The sequence below is a fragment of the Mesoplodon bidens genome (genome assembly GCF_964165515.1).
Source record: "Mesoplodon bidens genome assembly, chromosome: 16".
Classification (NCBI taxonomy): Eukaryota; Metazoa; Chordata; class Mammalia; order Artiodactyla; family Ziphiidae; genus Mesoplodon; species Mesoplodon bidens.
The window spans coordinates 47929064-47949343 of NC_138173.1; the positions used below are offsets into that span (position 1 = coordinate 47929064).

General features: G+C 38.0%; 1 protein-coding gene across 2 annotated transcripts in view; it reads left to right on the top strand.

Annotated features, from left to right (window-relative positions):
- The window catches only part of ZFPM2 (zinc finger protein, FOG family member 2), a 479524-nt gene that overhangs the window by 125905 nt on the left and 333339 nt on the right, over positions 1-20280 (top strand). The gene's annotated exons all lie outside the window — the stretch shown is intronic.

Consider the following 20280-nt stretch of genomic DNA (forward strand, 5'->3'; position numbering starts at 1 on the left):
CTGCTGTGCATGAAGAAGAGAGGAACTCCAGTGGTAATTTTCTGAAACCAGCAGCTGGAAAATATAACGCAAACAAAAATGAAGATACAGTATATCTGATTATTATGATGTCATTTCTAATGTTATTCGTGATACACACAGATGTTTATATTCTGTATACTATAGCATAATGTTACACAAGATTTTGGATCAAAACATATTATAATTAAAGTACCATATACCACATTTTAAGAGTTTGAAAGAAAATGTGGACATCTGGCATTTTCACCTTATTGCATAATGTTTCTGTCTTAATGAAGGGAATAATTCTCGATTAAAAAAATTTAAAAAACTTTGGAAAATTTTATTTTTTCTTGGGGATTACATTTAACTTAAAAAAGTGGGTGAACTTTATGTTGTATGGTTCTTTATTCATAGAATTAAGTACGTATATGCTGTGTAGAAGAGTTTTTACATTTAAATTAGATTGGATGGACTTTTGATATGCCTACTTGCAAAGGGTACATTCTGGATTCACTCAAAGGGGCAAACTTGGAGGCGGCTGGTTTTCCTCTTTGCTCAAACCTGGGACCCACAGTGCTCCCAGCGACTTGTGAGTAAGTAAGCAAATTTGGGGGGTGGTGAATTACTAAACACATACTGCATACCCAGTGCTTCCTTTTTCAGGAAATTTTCCAGAAATAAAGTTATGTGTTAGCTAAAAGAGAGCGAGAGAGAGAGAAAGAGAGAGAGAGAGAGAGGAACAAGGATAAAACATGATGCTGTCCATTCAGGATAAGATTTTTCACTTTTGAGTTAAATTTACTTAACGTATCTGATTTAATAAACATTTTATTCAATTGCTATCAGTGAAAACGTATATACTCTTTCTGTGGCACATATGAATGTATAAAAACTTTAAAGGAAAAAATGTATGCCTATAAGCAGGTATGCTTGGAGGAAATTCATCCTTTGTATATTGTAAAATCGATAACACATTTTTTCCCTACAGGTGTTTTGCAAAATAAAGGGGGATTTATTATTTTGACATCCCCTGATTAATGAAGTTGATTCATAACAAAAGACTACCTGTTGGATATTTATCTTTTAAGGTAGAATATTCATTGCTTTCCTTCAGTCAGAGAAAGTATACAGGATGTTTTTGGACTTTTGCTATTGCATGAATAGTGATTACATCAATATTTTTACCCAAATTTTTGTTACTCAAAAAAAGTATTGGTATTTTACAACTGTATTAAGAAGAGGAAGTTTCCCAGGTTTTAGTGACAGTTTTCAAACATCTTAGAAAATGAACTCTGGATTCTAAAGTTTTAGGTTCGAATTCTGGATATGCTGCTTACTTGCTGGATGAATTTTTGCAAGTTGCTTAATCTCTCTGTGCTGTTATTCTCATTTGTAAAATGTGGAAAGTAATATTAACGCCTCTTATGGCTTTTGTGAGAATTAAATCAAATCTTGAACATAAAATGCTAATGACCATTATTATGGCTTTGAAATTGTTGTAACTTGAAGCAGAACCTTTAAAAATTATTTTCTGCATTTTTTAAAGCACAGTAGTACATCTGATACAACAAGGGTAAACTTTTATAATACCAAGCATCTAGTTTTGAATTTAGCCACAAATTATTGGTTAAGACATGAGGCAATGAGCCAGGTGTGATTTCAAGGTCTCCTAACTTTAATGTCCTCCCACCCAGTCCTGATAGTCACCCTAAGATAGAGAGTTGTCTCTAAAATAGAACAGAATCAAAGGACAAGGAAATTATCTAAAGAATTTGAGGCATAGAGCTAACATCATTTAAGATAGATCAGGATTTATCTTATTTTTAAAGTTTGATTGGAGACGACTCCACAACTTTTCTTGATAGCTCAGTTCGATAATGAATCAACTCCTCTGTGAAGTGTTCTATTTTTATCAAATGCAGATTCCCCAGAGCAGTTTTTTTCCTTATTTGTTATACATTTAAAAGGCACATTTAATAATTGCTTGTACCTTTGTTAACTCTTTTGATTAGGTGGAACCTAAACAATCTTTAGGGAAATCGTCTTACATTTGTAAACGTTTCTAATGATGAAATTCTTTAATGTAATATTTGTGACTCTTATTTGAATAATCTTCAATTTCTTATGAGTCTTTCACCATTTGAGTGGAGTGCTAGACTCACAGTAAGCTAGTAAAGTTCAGGCCAATGTAAAAGTCATTACCTCATTATTTCAGTATTTCACATATCTATTTTCAAGTTTGATTCTTCTTTCTTGCTCTTAAGAAAATTACCTTGACATTACTTTGCTTGGAACCTAATTCATATGATACTTGTTATCCACTGTTCTTCCTTTTCCTGTGTATTTGCCTATACCTCACTTATATCATTTCTGTCTTCTTTTTAAGTAAATGCTTTTTCTTTCATCACCCTCCAGTAATTAGTTTGCAAATATTCTCATACATTTAACTATTTAAGAAATAGTCATTGTACACTAATAACTGTGAAAAGTGCTAGGGGGAAGTCCAAAGATGTAGTACAATGCTGGCCACAGTCTCTCTTTTTCTATTGAAGTATAGTTGATTTACAATGTTGTGTTAATTTCTGCTGTGCAGCAAAGTGATTCTATTATCTATATCTATCTGTCTATTTATCTATCTATCTATATATATACACACACACACACATTCTTTTTTCATATTCTTGTCCATTCTGGTTTATCACAGGATATTGAATATAGTTCTATGTACTATACAGTAGGACCTTGTTGTTTATCCATTCTCTATATAATAGTTTGCATCTGCTAACTGCAACCTCCCATTTCATCCCTCTCCCACCCCACCTCCCCCTTGGCAACCATAAGTCTGTTCTTTATGTCTGTGAGTCTATTTCTGTTTTATAGATAAGTTCATTTGTGTCATATTTTACATTCCACATATAAGTGATAATCATATGGTATGTCTTTCTCTTTCTGCCTTACTTCACTTAGTATGATAATCTCTAGTTCCATCCATGTTGCTGCAAATGGCATTTTTTTGTTCTTTTGGGGGGCTGAGTAGTATTCCATTGTGTATATGTACCATGTCTTCTTTATCCATTCATCTGTTGATGGACATTTAGGTTGTTTCCATGTCTTGGCTATTATAAATAGTGCTGCTGTGAAAATAGGGGTGCATGTATCTTTTTGAATTATAGTTTTGTCTAGGAGTGGGATTGCCAGATCATTTGGCAACCCTATTTTTAGTTTTTTGTGGAAACTCCATACTGTTTTCCACAGTGGCTGCACCATCTTACATTCCCACCAACAGTGCAGGAGGGTTCTCTTTTCTACACACCCTCTCCAGCATTTGTTATTTGTAGACATTTTAATGATGGCCAATCTGACTGGTGTCCCCACTGTCTCTTTTTGATACCGTTTCTCTCCTTTAACCTTCTTTAATTATTCATGTAGTGTAGTTAGGTAGGATGCAATAATTAAGCATGTCAACCTAGAAAGTAGAGAATGGTCTAGACTACAGAAGAAAATGCACAAATTTTAGAGCCATGCTTACACTTATGGCCTTGTGGCCTTGGACATATTAAACAGCCAGACCTCAGTTTCCTTATCTTCAAAATGGGAAGAATAATAAGTACTTTGAAACATGGTTATGAGGATGAAACTTGAAAGAGATGATATATATGATACCTAGCACAGAGCTTGGGCGAGTGTGGGATTTGCTAGATGTTAATGGCCTCCCTTTACCCTAGGACCTCTCACATTGGCCAACAATTACAATGTGTCCTTATTTTGAAAACAATGCTTACATCTCTGTCTCCCACCTTTAAGAAAATCTTTAGAACCTCAATCCATCGCCAAATTCTGGAGTGCTGACTTGTGTATTTATTTAGAAGGAGACTTAGGGAAGAGAATACTGTTAAATCATTATAAATTCGTCATCCACCACTATGAAATGAGTACCTTAAAAGTCACATCTTACAAACATCAACTCTAGGAACGCCAACTCTCTGGCTTATGTTATTAAAAACATGTTACTTCTTTTTGCACATGGGAATAATGAATAATTTGTTTTCCCTGGTCTAATATTGAATGAATCTACCAACAGGCTTATAGCAGCTATAATTGACATTTCTAGGAGCTCTACTAAAGGAACATATCATGTTACTCAAATTGTGCAGGTAAGTATATGTAACCCCCAATAATGTATATTAACACAAATATACACAGATATAAAATTTTGAGCATGCAGTCATTTAGATTCTTTGACATGAACTTTTCCAGATAATCGTGTACTTTTATTTAAATACATTTTGGTATTTATATGTAAAGCATTTGGGCCATCTCAGTAAAAATGAAGTAGAAAATCAGACCTTGTATCGATGATTTGAGGAATTAATAGAATAAAATTAGGAATAATTTTTGTGTTATACATTATGGAACAGCACACCTTCCTCCTAGGTTGATAAATGGAAATCTGATTTACCATCAGAGGTAAATTATTTTGAGGTAATGGGTAGAGAAGACCAACAATACTTCTGTTTATATATTGGCCCTGCCACTTATCAATTGTGTGACTTTGGGTAAGTTACTAACGCTCCAAGGGCTCAGTTTCCTTATTTATAAAATGGGGCTAATTATAATAACTACCTCATTAATGAGATTTTTTATGTAAAACATGGACATCAAAACTTCATAAGTGCTCAATAAATGGCTCTTAATATGACTTTTTTTATTTAATTTAATCAGTTATACATATACATATGTTCCCATATCCCCTCCCTTTTGCGTCTCCCTCCCACCCTCCCTATGCCACCCCTCCAGGGGATCACAAAGCACCGAGCTGATCTCCCTGTGCTATGCGGCTGCTTCCCACTAGCTATCTACCTTACGTTTCATAGTGTATATATGTCCATGCCGCTCTTTCACTTTATCACAGCTTACCCTTCCCCCTCCCCATATCCTCAAGTCCATTCTCTAGTAGGTCTGTGTCTTTATTCCTGTCTTACCCCTATGTTCTTCATGACATTTTTTCCCTTAAATTCCATATATATGTGTCAGCATACAGTATTTGTCTTTCTCTTTCTGACTTACTTCACTCTGTATGACAGACTCTAGGTCCATCCACCTCATTACAAATAGCTCAATTTTATTTCTTTTTATGGCTGAGTAATATTCCATTGTATATATGTGCCACATCTTCTTTACCCATTCATCCAATGATGGACACTTAAGTTGTTTCCAGCTCCGGGCTATTGTAAATAGGGCTGCTATGAACATTTTGGTACATGTCTCTTTTTGAATTATGGCTTTCTCAGGGTATATGCCCAGTAGTGGGATTGCTGGGTCATATGGTAGTTCTATTTGTAGTTTTTTAAGGAACCTCCATACCGTTCTCCATAGTGGCTGTACCAATTCACATTCCCACCAGCAGTGCAAGAGTGTTCCCTTTTTTCCACACCCTCTCCACCATTTATTGTTTCTAGATTTTTTGATGATGGCCATTCTGACTGGTGTGAGATGATATCTCATTGTAGTTTTGATTTGCATTTCTCTAATGAGTAAAGATGTTGAGCATCCTTTCATGTGTTTGTTGGCAGTCTGTATATCTTCTGTGGAGAAATGTCTCTTTAGGTCTTCTGCCCATTTTTGGATTGGGTTGTTTGTTTTTTTGTTATTGACCTGCATGAGCTGCTTATAAATTTTGGAGATTAATCCTTTGTCAGTTGCTTCATTTGCAAATATTTTCTCCCATTCAGAGGGTTGTCTTTTCGTCTTGTTTATGGTTTCCTTTGCTGTGCAAAAGCTTTTAAGTTTCATTAGGTCCCATGTGTTTATTTTTGTCTTTATTTCCATTTCTCTAGAAGGTGGGTCCAAAAGGATCTTGCTGTGATTTATGTCATAGAGTGTTCTGCCTATGTTTTCCTCTAAGAGTTTGATAGTGTCTGACCTTACATTTAGGTCTTTAATCCATTTTGAGCTTATTTTTGTGTATGGTGTTAGGGAGTGATCTAATCTCATACTTTTACATGTCCCTGTCCAGTTTTCCCAGCACCACTTATTAAAGAGACTGTCCTTTCTCCACTGTACATTCCTGCCTCCTTTATCAAAGATAAGGTGACCATATGTCCGTGGGTTTATCTCTGGGCTTTCTATCCTGTTCCATTGATCTATCTTTCTGTTTTTGTGCCAGTACCATACTGTCTTGATTACTGTAGCTTTGTAGTATAGTCTGAAGTCAGGGAGCCTGATTCCTCCAGCTCCATTTTTCGTTCTCAAGATTGCTTTGGCTATTCGGCGGTCTTTTGTGTTTCCATACAAATTGTGAAATTTTTTGTTCTAGTTCTGTGAAAAATGCCAGTGGTAGTTTGATAGGGATTGCATTGATTATGTAGATTGCTTTGGGTAGTAGAGTCATTTTCACAATGTTGATTCTTCCAATCCAAGAACATGGTACATCTCTCCATCTATTTGTATCATCTTTAATTTCTTTCATCAGTGTCTTACAATTTTCTGCATACAGGTCTTTTGTCTCCTTAGGTAGGTTTATTCCTAGATATTTTATTCTTTTTGTTGCAATGGTAAATGGGAGTGTTTCCTTGATTTCACTTTCAGATTTTTCATCATATAGGAATGCCAGAGATTTCTGTACATTAATTTTGTATCCTGCAACTTTACCAAATTAATTGATTAGCTCTAGTAGTTTTCTGGTAGCATCTTTAGGATTCTCTATGTATAGTATCATGTCATCTGCAAACAGTGACAGCTTTACTTCTTCTTTTCCAATTTGGATTCCTTTTATTTCCTTTTCTTCTCTGATTGCTGTGGCTAAAACTTCCAAAACTATGTTGAATAAGAGTGGTGAGAGTGGGCAACCTTGTCTTGTTCCTGATCTTAGTGGAAATGGTTTCAGTTTTTCACCATTGAGGACGATGCTGGCTGTGGGTTTGTCATATATGGCCTGTATTATGTTGAGGAAAGTTCCCTCTATGCCTACTTTCTGCAGGGTTTTTATCATAAAGGGGTGTTGAATTTTGTCGAAAGCTTTCTCTGCATCTATTGAGATGATCATATGGTTTTTCTCCTTCAATTTGTTAATATGGTGTATCACGTTGATTGATTTGCGTATATTGAAGAATCCTTGCATTCCTGGAATAAACCCCACTTGATCATGGTGTATGATCCTTTTAATGTGCTGTTGGATTCTGTTTGCTAGTATTTTGTTGAGGATTTTTGCATCTATGTTCATCAGTGATATTAGCCTGTAGTTTTCTTTCTTTGTGACATCCTTATCTGGTTTTGGTATTAAGGTGATGGTGGCCTCGTAGAATGAGTTTGGGAGTGTTCCTCCCTCTGCTATATTTTGGAAGAGTTTGAGAAGGATAGGTGTTAGCTCTTCTCTAAATGCTTGATAGAATTCGCCTGTGAAGCCATCTGGTCCTGGGCTTTTGTTTGTTGGAAGATTTTTAATCACAGTTTCAATTTCAGTGCTTGTGATTGGTCTGTTCATATTTTCTATTTCTTCCTGATTCAGTCTTGGCAGGTTGTGCATATCTAAGAATTTGTCCATTTCTTCCAGGTTGTCCATTTTATTGGCATAGAGTTGCTTGTAGTAATCTCTCATGATCTTTTGTATTTCTGCAGTGTCAGTTGTTACTTCTCCTTTTTCATTTCTAATTCTATTGATTTGAGTCTTCTCCCTTTTTTTCTTGATGAGTCTGGCTAATGGTTTATCAATTTTGTTTATCTTCTCAAAGAACCAGCTTTTAGTTTTATTGATCTTTGCTATCGTTTCCTTCATTTCTTTTTCATTTAGTTCTGATCTGATTTTTATGATTTCTTTCCTTCTGCTAACTTTGGGATATTTTTGTTCCTCTTTCTCTAATTGCTTTAGGTGCAAGGTTAGGTTGTTTATTTGAGATGTTTCCTGTTTCTTAAGGTGGGATTGTATTGCTATAAACTTCCCTCTTAGAACTGCTTTTGCTGCATCCCATAGGTTTTGGGTCGTCGTGTCTCCATTGGCATTTGTTTCTAGGTATTTTTTAATTTCCTCTTTGATTTCTTCAGTGATCAGTTCGTTATTCAGTAGTGTATTGTTTAGCCTCCATGTGTTTGTATTTTTTACAGCTCTTTTCCTGTAATTGATATCTAGTCTCATAGCATTGTGGTCGGAAAAGATACTTGATACAATTTCAATTTTCTTAAATTTACCAAGGCTTGATTTGTGACCCAAGATATGATCTATCCTGGAGAATGTTCCATGAGCACTTCAGAAAAATGTGTATTCTGTTGTTTTTGGATGGAATGTCCTATAAATATCAATTAAGTGCATCTTGTTTAATGTATCATTTAAAGCTTGTGTTTCCTTATTTATTTTCATTTTGGATGATCTGTCCATTGGTGAAAGTGGGGTGTTAAAGTCCCCAACTATGATTGTGTTACTGTCAATTTCTCCTTTTATGGCTGTTAGTATTTCCCTTATGTATTGAGGTGCTCCTAGGTTGGGTGCATAAATATTTACAATTGTTATATCTTCTTCTTGGATCGATCCCTTGATCATTATGAAATCCAGCTTTCTTTTGGTTTCCATTTGCATGGAATATCTTTTTCCATCCCCTTACTTTCAGTCTGTATGTGTCTCTAGGTCTGAAGTGGGTCTCTTGTAGACAGCATATATATGGGTCTTGTTTTTGTATCCATTCAGCCAATCTGTGTCTTTTGGTGGGAGCATTTAGTCCATTTACATTTAAGGTAATTATCAATATGTATGTTCCTATTCCCAATTTCTTAATTGTTTCTGGTTCATTATTGTAGGTCTTTTCCTTCTGTTGTGTTTCTTGCCTAGAGAAGTTCCTTTAGCATTTGTTGTAAAGCTGGTTTGGTGGTGCTGAACTCTCTCAGCTTTTGCTTGTCTGTAAACGTTTTAATTTCTCCATCAAATCTGAATGAGATCCTTGCTGGGTAGAGTAATCTTGGTTGCAGGTTTTTCTCCTTCATCACTTTAATTATGTCCTGCCACTCCCTTCTGGCTTGTAGAGTTTCTGCTGAGAGATCAGCTGTTATCCTGATGGGGATTCCCTTGTGTGTTATTTGTTGTTTTTCCCTTGCTGCTTTTAATATGATTTCTTTGTGTTTAATTTTTGACAGTTTGATTAATATGTGTCTTGGCATATTTCTCCTTGGGTTTATTCTGTATGGGACTCTCTGTGCCTCCTGGACTTGATTAACTATTTTCTTTCCCATATTAGGGAAGTTTTCAACTATAATCTCTTCAAATATTTTCTCAGTCCCTTTCTTTTTCTCTTCTTCTTCTGGAGCCCCTATAATTTGAACGTTGGTGCGTTTAATGTTGTCCCAGAGGTCTCTGAGACTGTCCTCTGTTCTTTTCATTCTTCTTTCTTTATTTTGCTCTGCAGCAGTTATTTCCACTATTTTATCTTCCACCTCACTTATCCGTTCTTCTGCCTCAGTTATTCTGCTATTGATCCCATCTAGAGTATTTTTTATTTCATGTATTGTGTTTTGAATCGATGCTTGATTCATCTTTAGTTCTTCTAGGTCCTTGTTAACTGTTTCTTGCATTTTGTCTATTCTATTTCCAAGATTTTGGATCTGGGAAATAGAATCTTGGATCATCTTTACCATCATTATTCTGAATTCTTTTTCAGGTAGACTGCCTGTTACCTCTTCATTTGTTAGGTCTGGTGGGTTTTTATCTTGCTCCTTCTCCTGCTGTGTGTTTTTCTGTCTTCTCATTTTGCTTATGTGACTGTGTTTGGGGTCTCCTTTTTGCAGGCTGCAGGTTCGTAGTTCCCGTTGTTTTTGGTGTCTGTCCCCAGTGGCTAAGGTTGGTTTAGTGGGTTGTGTAGGCTTCCTGGTGGAGGGGACTAGTGCCTGTGTTCTGGTGGATGAGGCTGGATCTTGTCTTTCTGGTGGGCAGGTCCACGTCTGGTGGTGTGTTTTGGGGTGTCTGCGGACTTTTTATGATTTTAGGCCACCTCTCTGCTAATGGGTGGCGTTGTGTTCCTGTCTTGCTAGTTGTTTGGCATAGGGTGTCCAGCACTGTAGCTTGCTGGTCGTTGAGTGAAGCTGGGTGCTGGTGTTGAGATGGAGATCTCTGGAAGATTTTCGCCATTTGATATTATGTGGAGCTGGGAGGTCTCTTGTGGACCAGTGTCCTGAAGTTGGCTCTCCCACCTCAGAGGCACAGCACTGACTCCTGGCTCCTCAATTTGGGATGATTTGTTGTCTATTCATGTATTCCACAGATGCAGGGTACATCAAGTTGATTATGGAGCTTTAATCTGCTGCTTCTGAGGCTGCTGGGAGAGGTTTCCCTTTCTCTTCTTTGTTCTCACAGCTCCTGGGTCTCAGCTTTGGATTTGGCCCCGCCTCTGCGTGTAGGTCGCCGGAGGGCGTCTGTTCTTTGCTCAGACAGGACAGGGTTAAAGGAGCAGCCTCTTCGGGGACTCTCGCTCACTCAGGCTGGGCGGGAGGGAGGGGCACGGAGTGCGGGGCGAGCCTGCAACGGCAGAGGTCGGTGTGACGTTGCACCAGCCCGAGGCGCGCCGTGCGTTCTCCCAGGGAAGCCGTCCCTGGATCCCGGGACCCCGGCAGTGGTGGGCTGCACAGGCTCCCGGAAGGGCGGTGTGGACAGTGACCTGCGCTCGCACACAGGCTTCTTGGCGGCCGCAGCAGCAGCCCCAGCGTCCCATGCCCGTCTCTGGGCTCCGCGCTTTTAGCCGCGACTCGCGCCCGTCTGTGGAGCTCCTTTAAGCAGCGCTCTTAATCCCTTCTCCTCGCGCACCAGGAAACCAAGAGGGAAGAAAAAGTCTCTTGCCTCTTCAGCTGCTCCAGAGTTTTCCCGGACTCCCTCCCGGCTAGCTGTGGCACATTAGCCCCCTTCAGGCTGAGTTCTCTCCGCCAGCCCCCGTCCTCTCCCTGCGCTCTGACCGAAGCCCGAGCCTCAGCTTCCAGCGCCACCCGCCCCAGCGGGAGAGCAGACAAGCCTCTCGGGCTGGTGAGTGCCGCTCGGCACCGCTCCTCTGTGCGGGAATCTGTCCGCTTTGCCCTACCCAGGTATGTGGGGAGTTTCTTGCCTTTTGGGAGGTCTGGGGTCTTCTGCCAGCGTTCAGTAGGTGTTCTGTAGGAGTTGTTCCACGTGTAGCTGTATTTCTGGTGTATCCATGGGGAGGAAGGTGATCTCCGTGTCTTACTCTTCCGCCATCTTACCCGGAAGTCTTAATATTACTTTTAGTATCATTTTGGCAATTGTGCCTTAGAAGCCATTATAATGCCTTACAGATGATAAGCCCACATTTGTATAGTGAATCAACTTTGTAAAATGATTTCACTATGTAGAAATCATCACAGGTCTACATTAACTATGTTCTATTCAACTGGATTTAAAACATAATTCAGTAAAAGAAATTTTAATGTAAATAAAATTTCAAGAATAAATGTCTAGCATAAAATCAGATGTGTGTACTTGTTGCATCTGGACTAAAAATGTTTCAGGAAATCTATAAAGAAGTCACCTCATTCAGGTGCTGTTCAGCGTTGTGGATCCACACAGATGATCAGGCTAGTTCTGCTCTGTGCCTGAAATTAAACTGAGAAGATGAGGAGTGTTTTATATAAAGTGGAATGGCAGCTGGGAGACCACTGTGAGAGAGAAGCACACACTAATGATACAGGTTTTTTTTTCCCTTTACTCGTCCAAAGAAGGACTTGGAGATTACAGTTTTGATTTCGTTTCTTTTTTGATTGGGAAAATGTGGTAGATATAAGATCTGGGAAATGCCATTTGAAGTAAATTAACAGAAACCTATGAAACATAGTTAACCATAGATATAGTCTGACAGTAAGAAGAATATTGTGAGAAGCAGAGGAAATCGTAGAATGACTGTGTATTACTCTGACAGTGAATTGGTATTATCTCTGCTATCAGATAATGCAGTTATCATTAATTTTCACATTTGCATTTCAATCTTTGGAAGGAAATGACTCTTGCCGGATGAAGATAAGAGCTCTGTACCACTATAATGAACCATCATTTTATCCCCAACGCTTTTTGTCCATATGAAAATGAGGCGGGTGTGTGTGTGTGTGTGTGTGTGTGTGTGTGTGTGTGTGTGTGTTGGGGGGGTTCAGAAAAACATTATAACAAAGTGTCAAAAATTGCTACAGACTTTTGAGCCCCTTCTGAACCAAGAGGGGGTCAAAATAAATCTTCTGTACTGTAGTTAAGTGGATATGGGATTAAAAGATGAAAGCCTTACTCTTTGTAGAACAGGATGCCACATAAACACAGTAAAAAATAGTTCTCTTTATCTTATTCCTTTACTCCAGTTTGCACTCTGATATAGAATTAGGGCACACATAAACCTAACCCAAAAAAAGAGGTAGGTTGAAGGCAAAGGACTTACGATTATTGTTTGGAAAGAGATGTCTTTGAGTTATAAAGAACTGTGTAAAATATACAAATTTGTTATTATTATTATTTCTTCAGTTGTACAAGAATGGGAATTAAGGATATTTAGATAATGGCTTGTTTTAGAACTTGCAAATACCTAATTTGTTTGCACAAGTTTAATTGATAAATTCAAGTTAAAGGATAATGAATTGAGATTAATTTTTTTTTTTTTGGACCTTGCTTTGCAGTGACCTTTTCCTCAAACAGATTGCTGGAAAATAAAATACAATGTCAAGTTTTATAAATACATCATGATCCCAGAAAAATATATGACAGCACCTACTTTCCTATCTCACACGCTGCTCCCATGGCAAAATTCATTCATTAACCTTTTACAGTAGAAGCTCCCTTTTAAACTAAAATTTGCACCCTTTCTCTGAAACTTACTGATTGAGGCTGTTATGGGTTAAGTCAGGTCCCCTCACAACTCATATGCTGAAGCCTTAAATTTCAGTACCTCAGAATGTGATGTTATTTGGAAATAGGGTCATTGCAGATGTAACTAGTTAAGATGAGGTCATACCCATTAGGGTGGGCCCTTCATCCAACATGACTGGTACCCTCATAAGAATGGGAAATTTGGAGACAGACCACATACATAGGGAGAACATACTGTGAAGATGAAGGAAGAGATTGAGATGATGCTCCTAGAAGTCAAGGAAGGCCAAAGATTACTGGGAAACCACCAGAAGCTAGGTAAGAGGTATGGAACAGATTCTCTCAGAAATCCTTCCCTTGAATCCTTCTGATTCCCAGAAGGAATCAATCCTCCTGAACCTGATCTTGGACTTGTAGACTCCAGAATTGTGAGACAATACATTTCTGTTATTTAAGCCACCCAGTTTATGGTACTTTGGTACAGCAGTCCTAGAAAACCAATACAGAGGCCAGGAGCTAGAAAGGAATCAAGTGAACAGTCCCTTATATGCTTTCCAACTATATATCTTACTGTAATTTTTAGTTGATGTTAAATATTGTCTAAACCACTCAAATATATTTGCAAAAAAATATACATTGTTTCTAGGGCAACAATATCGAAACCTTCAAAAGACCAGATAAAGAGCAATAACTAAGAAATGTAGGTATGGACAAAATAACTGCAACAAATCAGGGAGAAAATCATAAACATACTGAAAGAGTCTGCCCTTAGATGGCTTTGTAAGTGCTTTTACATCCTCACTCTAATGAAACAAACTAGAAATTGTAGATGAAGCATTTGAATGTTGTTTATGAAATTGGAGGACCAACAGTGGGCTCATAGGCCCATAAAAGGTCTAGGCCCTACATCAAATGTTTAATTATTAAATATGCTTTTGTATATTATAAGTTAAAATATAATGCTTCTATTATTATTTTAAAAATCATTCCATGGTTTGGCTATTTTGATTAACCGCTCACCCCACTTTTGTCCAATAATAGGACTTCTACTGTGCTCTTTCCTCCTGAGCCATAATTCAGCTTAGAATTCTTCTCAACAGGGCACTTCAGGAAGACACTTGTCAGTAGGATATAAGAAAAACCTTTGCTATCCCCTTTGTAACCTCTTTTATAAGAAAGTATGCATTAGATACTTATTTTGGCGCAAAAATGTTTGGTATTCGTTGTTTTCCTTGACTCAACATTGTACCTGGAAAAGATACCTAAATATGTGACTGATATGTTGAAAGAAAGAAAACCTAAACCATGTAATTATTTGCTTCTCTTTTGTCTGATTCAGAAAGGGACTTAATGGGGATCAGAAGGATAAGTCAAGACCAACACAATGACATACACTAGAAGTAGAAGTAGTTTAAAACTATGGAAAATAAAAGCAGGTACATAGAGACATGTAAACTTACTATTAATGGGCCACAAATTTGGAACTAGATTACTAGATTATTTAAAGGGTAATATTGATTGGGTACACAAGATAAAATACATTTCTTGTAAGTTGGTAGTTGAATCTAGATCCCTGAAGAAATTCAGATTCAATACTGTAGGCAACAGTACTATATATACATTGCTGGATGCTTTCTATTGCATCATATCAGTAAGCACATACAAGGCCGCTGCCTCACTTGTGATTTTACAAAGTAGCAGGTGGTTCAGGTGTTTTCACTTGATCCATCCATTATAAAGTTTCCCATCAGCTTTTCACCTAATGGTTATTGCCAGGATCCATTACATCATTAAGGCTTGCAAAATGGTGACTTTTGCATTTTATCATTCCTTCTGTATTATTAACTGATATTATTATCTTCTGAAAATCTTTCCCTCATCTACTATTTAGTTACCCCTGAATACTGTTCATAAAGGAAAAGGTGGACACATGCTTGATTTTTTCTCATTACATACCAATTTTCAGTATAGGAAAGAATAGAAAGAGTGGTATAAGTCTGGTAAAATAAGGTGGTACATACTGTCATTGCATTTAAATTCAAGATCTGTGTGAAGACATGCATATAAGCCATATACTCAGAATTGCATTAAAAATAAACTACTCTGACTACAATATGAAGAATGGGTAGAAGAAGGACAATAGAAATACAGTAGTAGTCTTATCAAGAGGTGAAAGAGGGTTATAGAAAGCACCGGATATATTTGAGGTTGTCATTGTGTGTGGCTTGTTTAGCTTATTTTGTTGCCATTCACTGAGGTAAGGAGAACTGAAGGAAAGACATGTTTTGGGAGAAAGATGAATTGGATTTTTAGTATGTTGTTTGCTATTTTTGTGAGACATCCAAGTGGATCTGTTGAGTAGAACATTGGTAATATAGGCTGGGAGTGTGAAGAAAAGCCTAGTATAGAGATGTAAATTAGAGAGTCATCAATGTATACATGGCAATGGAATTCATGGGAGTAGATGGGAATATATATATATATATATATATGCATATGAGGTCTTGGACATGAAGCTTGAAGAACTCCTATCTCTAGCAGAAGGATAGAGGAAGAAGTGTCAAGAGCGTCTGATAAGGAGGGAACAGCCAAGATAGGGAGAACCAGGGGAATGTAATAGTTTTAAGGAGGAAAGAGTCATGCTTGGGTTAAATGCTGCTGAGAGGTCAAGACCGAGATTTAAAGACTTTCCTTGAATTCAGTGCCACATGGATATTAGTGATTTTGACTGGAACTGTTTCAGTGGAGCTCTTGTAACAGAGCTGCCACACTGTGGTAGGTTGAAGTGCGAGTGAAAGACAAGCAAATTGAGTCAGCTATTGGAAACAACTCTTCTTGAGTGTTCTTGGTAAATAACTATAAACATACCTGGGTTTCTGTGAAACTGTTTATTGTTAAAATTGTTCATTACCATTTTGTTTCTACCTCAGAAACTTTCAAACTTTAGGGTTATGCCTCCAAAGAAATTTGTCTCATATTAAGCCATTCTGAGTCTGCTACCCATTAACTTTTATAAATTATTTCAAAGTTATTTTTGTTTCCTGTCCCTACCATATTTTCAAGCTTTACATAATACATTTTGCTCATTTCTTTTAAATTTTATTGTTTCAACTTTTATATCCCAGTAACTAGTTTACCAAATAGTTTGCATGTGGATTTTTTTTGAGTTTTATTACTTTTAATATAATTGAAATGCTAAATTTAATGACATATTACATAAAAATTTACTATAAATTTGATGTGGGTTAGAGGTATGTTTTCCCTTCTTTCTGTATTCAAACTGATAACAGCTCTTATGGTGTTATTGTTATTTCTGTTGTTGTTTTAACCTCAGGAGTACACTTAGACCTTGGGGATTGTTCTATCTTTGTCTTCATAATAAATTCCTACACTGTTTCTGAGGTTGATACTTGGAGCAAGCAACTTACTCACTCATAAATATAATTTGCATATCCTTGCCAGATCTTGTACTTCTTCCCCCGCACCTTTGCAGACCCACATTGAATTAATTAATTTAATTAGTTCAAACACTTATTGAATAAGTGTTAAGAGTAACTGTGTGCCAGACTCCAAGGATAAAACGATGACTTGGACTCATACTACCTTCAGAAAGCTCGTAGTACAAAGAAGAGAGACAAATGATGAGATAATTAAAATACATTGCTATGGATTCTGTTGCAGAGGCATGTACAGTGTGCAGTGGTAGCAAAGGGAGGTAGCAAAGAAGACAAATGATGAGATAATTAAAACACATTACTATGGATTCTGTTGCAGAGGCATGTACAGTGTGCAGTGGTAGCAAAGGGGGAGGAAGGTCATCCACTGCAAAGTGGGAGGGTGATGGGAAAATGGCTGAGGGATCACCTTGCACAGAGGGAGAAGGGAAGGGTTGCTGCTGATGGTGAGACATCATGCTGATGAGATAACACAAGCAATAATAATCTCTTCAGTGATCGCAAGGACAGAGTGATAAATACACACTGGACGCACTAAATTGTTAATGATACATGGGAAATGTTTAGTTTTTTGCAAAATATAATTTTGCAAAATTATATATATTATATATTAAGTGTAGTAAATGTGCTGCCATTTTGCCTGTACAGAAGCTTTCACTTTCCTGTTAAACCTGCCCTACTGTGCCACTGTTACCTAGAAGGCACTATCCTTCTGTCACTCTTGGGCCTGAGGAATGGAGAGGTTTTCCGAAAGATAACGGAAACTAAAGTACCCATGCTGAAGATTAGTTACACCTATAAACTGTTAAAAACAACAATTAAAGAGTTTGGTAAAAGGTCAGCTAAGAAACAATAAAGAAACCTAATTGTAATTTTAGCCATTTCCTGGAAATTGAACAGCAAAGCAGGGTATCTAGTGGCGTTACTGGTCTTGCCTGCTGTTTGGAAGCGGGGCTAGCTCTTGGAGGTTCTTCGAGAGCTTGGGGGGGAATAAGAAAGGAAGGCTCAAGGGGGAAAGTGTGAGCTTGCTAACAGCAGAGTTCTACTTGGCAGGATTCCTGTGGGCCATATTTTAAGTGTCCTTGAAAGAAAATTGCAAAGTGCTGCGTGTTTTCAAAAAAAATGTATTGAATACATTGTCATATATAGGAAAGTAATGAAAATAACATATTTGCTGTTAAACATAAGTTTATATTTGGATAAAAACACAGAGAATCACATATCTTATCCTGAGTTTTCATGGCAGAATCTCTTGATACTAACAAGAAGTATAACATTCTTTTTAAGTGACACCCTGAATAAAAACAGTCACAAGCCTTCCCAATTGAATGGAATTTTAACAAGTTCTTTGGGTTTTTTCCTGTTAATTTTTCCCTGTGAATTAATCAAGGTTATTTCATTTTTGAGCAGTGCATTAACAATGTAAAATAGAACGAAAAGAATAAATACATGAGTACATTCTAATAAGGATGGAAACATGGCATTTTTTTCACAGAATTAAGTAACCTATACACCAGACAAAGACTATAAAATGACTGAGTGAGATTGACAGCACTTATTTTAGTGTGTATTTTAAGTAAACAATGCATTATTTAAGTTTATGGTATTTAAAATTATATTTTCTATATAAAAGCAATGCAAGCTCCCCAAAAGAAAAGAGAAACGAGTGGAAGACACCTTCTGCCATCAGAGTGTTTATTTCAGTTCCCTCTACCCATTTTTCTTTTCTTTTTTTAAAATTTATTTATTTATGTATTTATTTATTTAATTTTTGGCTGTGTTGGGTCTTCGTTTCTGTGCGAGGGCTTTCTCTAGTTGCGGCGAGCGGGGGCCACTCTTCATCGCGGTGCGCGTGCCTCTCACTGTTGTGGCCTCTCTTGTTGCGGAGCACAGGCTCCAGATGTGCAGGCTCTGTAGTTGTGGCTCACGGGCCTAGCTGCTCCGTGGCATGTGGGATCTTCCCAGACCAGGGCTCAAACCCATGTCCCCTGCATTGGCAGGCAGATTCTCAACCACTGCGCCACCAGGGAAGCCCCCATTTTTCTTTAAATTAGATGCTTTCCAAGAAAATTACTATCCTCCTCAGTAATTTTCATGACTCTGAAAACTGAATTAAAGGGGGACATTGGGTATATAAATAATAATTATCGTAATAAGGTTAATGCAATAGTTGTTAAATAGGCTGATAAATTATATAACATCTTAAAATATTATGCCTGCAATTTCTAATACTATAGCTGGAAATAATGACTTGTGAAAAGTGTTTTATTGTAAAAGAAGCCATTTGAGTAGCCTTTCTTAATTATGCAAATATAAGAGCCAAGATTCTTCAAACTGGATTTGGGAGCCTTTTGTCTCTTTGGGATGAATACTACCTGTCTTGGAGATCTCACAGCTCTGAGAGAGGGAAGGAAGATGGAGGGCTGATTTGCACATGCAGCCTGTGGGGCTTTCTGTGTCAAGCAAATTCCACCACTTCCACCCCAAACTGTGGTTTATATTAGTCTGCTCAGACTGCTGTAACAGAATACCACAGACTCAGTGGCTTAAACAACAGAAATTTATTTTCTCATAATTCTAGAGACTCGAAGCCCAAGATCAAGGTGCCCACAGGGCTGGTTTCTGGTGAGACCTCTCTTCCTGGCTTGTAGATGGCCACCTCCCCGCTGTGTCTGGACATGGTTTTTTCTCTGTTATGTGCACACTCCTGACGTCTCTTCCTATTCTTATATGGACACCAATCCTATTGGATTAGAGCTTTACCCTTATGTCCTCATTTAACCTTAATTACTTCCGTAGAGGTCCTGTCTCCAAATACAGTGGCATTGGGAGTCAGGGCTTCAACCTATAAATCTTGGAAGAGACACAATTCAGGTTGTCAATGGCAGGTTTGATTGGGGTGGCCTTAACCAAAATCTGCTGGCAGGGAAAGGACATCTTGGAAAATAGATTTGTGGAGGGCGAAGCCAGGACTCAACAGTAGGGCTTTAGGTTTTAAGAGCGAGGGCTATTTTTCCCTACCCTTTGTTCCTAAATCTGGAACTCCTTGTGAGGCCAGCTGACATGGCCTCGGGTCCTGCTTTGGGGAAGGATGGCTGATCTGAGATGTGATGTGAATTAAGTGAACCGAACCCTAAAGACTAAGGGGGAACACCATGACAGATCGTGTAAGACCTGAGCCCACTTGGGTGTTTCCTTAGCAAAGAAGGGGAATCCACCATCCTGTGTGGGACCTGTGTTTAATAGGGACACCAAGGAATAGAGAGCAAAGCAGGGGCTTCAGTGGCCTAAAAGATCTCTTGGAATTTGGAAGTATGGCTGGCTCTTGAGGAGTTCTTGGAGACTTTGGAAGGAATGAAGTAAAAAGATCTCAAGAGGAAGAGGCTTAACTTCTTGTTAATAGAAATTTTACCCCAAGCTAAAGAATGAGGACACATAAGTCATGGGAGAACATAAACGAAGCTCAGAGAAAGAGGCATCTGTCTCTCCTCTGGGAGATCATTTAAGGCCTCTTTACTTTGTAAGCATGGAAGTATTTAACAGATGGAAGGAGAGAAGAGAGTAAAGACATTCCAACACTCCAGGCAGAAGGAATATAACACACTTGCATTAATATAGTTGGTGAATTGTGGTTAGGAGTGAGATAGGGACTCACATTAGACAACTAGGCAATAGCCTGTTGCACGAGTTCAGGTCAGAAGGCAATAGAGATTTGGGTAATAAAAGTTGCCAGCATCATTAATAAATACTGGTGTTCAAAATGGGTTTAAAGTGGTAAAGGAAGAAGGAAGGTTTTTCCCCCACTCCTAGAGTCCAAGCACAGGAAAGCAGTGACCTGGAAGCGGCACTGGAGATCAGGCCAGAAACAGCTTGGCTCCACAGTCTCTGTTCTGAACCACTCACACACACACACACACACACACACACACACATTTTTTCTGAGCAATGTAAAAGCTAGACTTATGAACCTTTATCCTTATTCTGGAAGAAGAATAC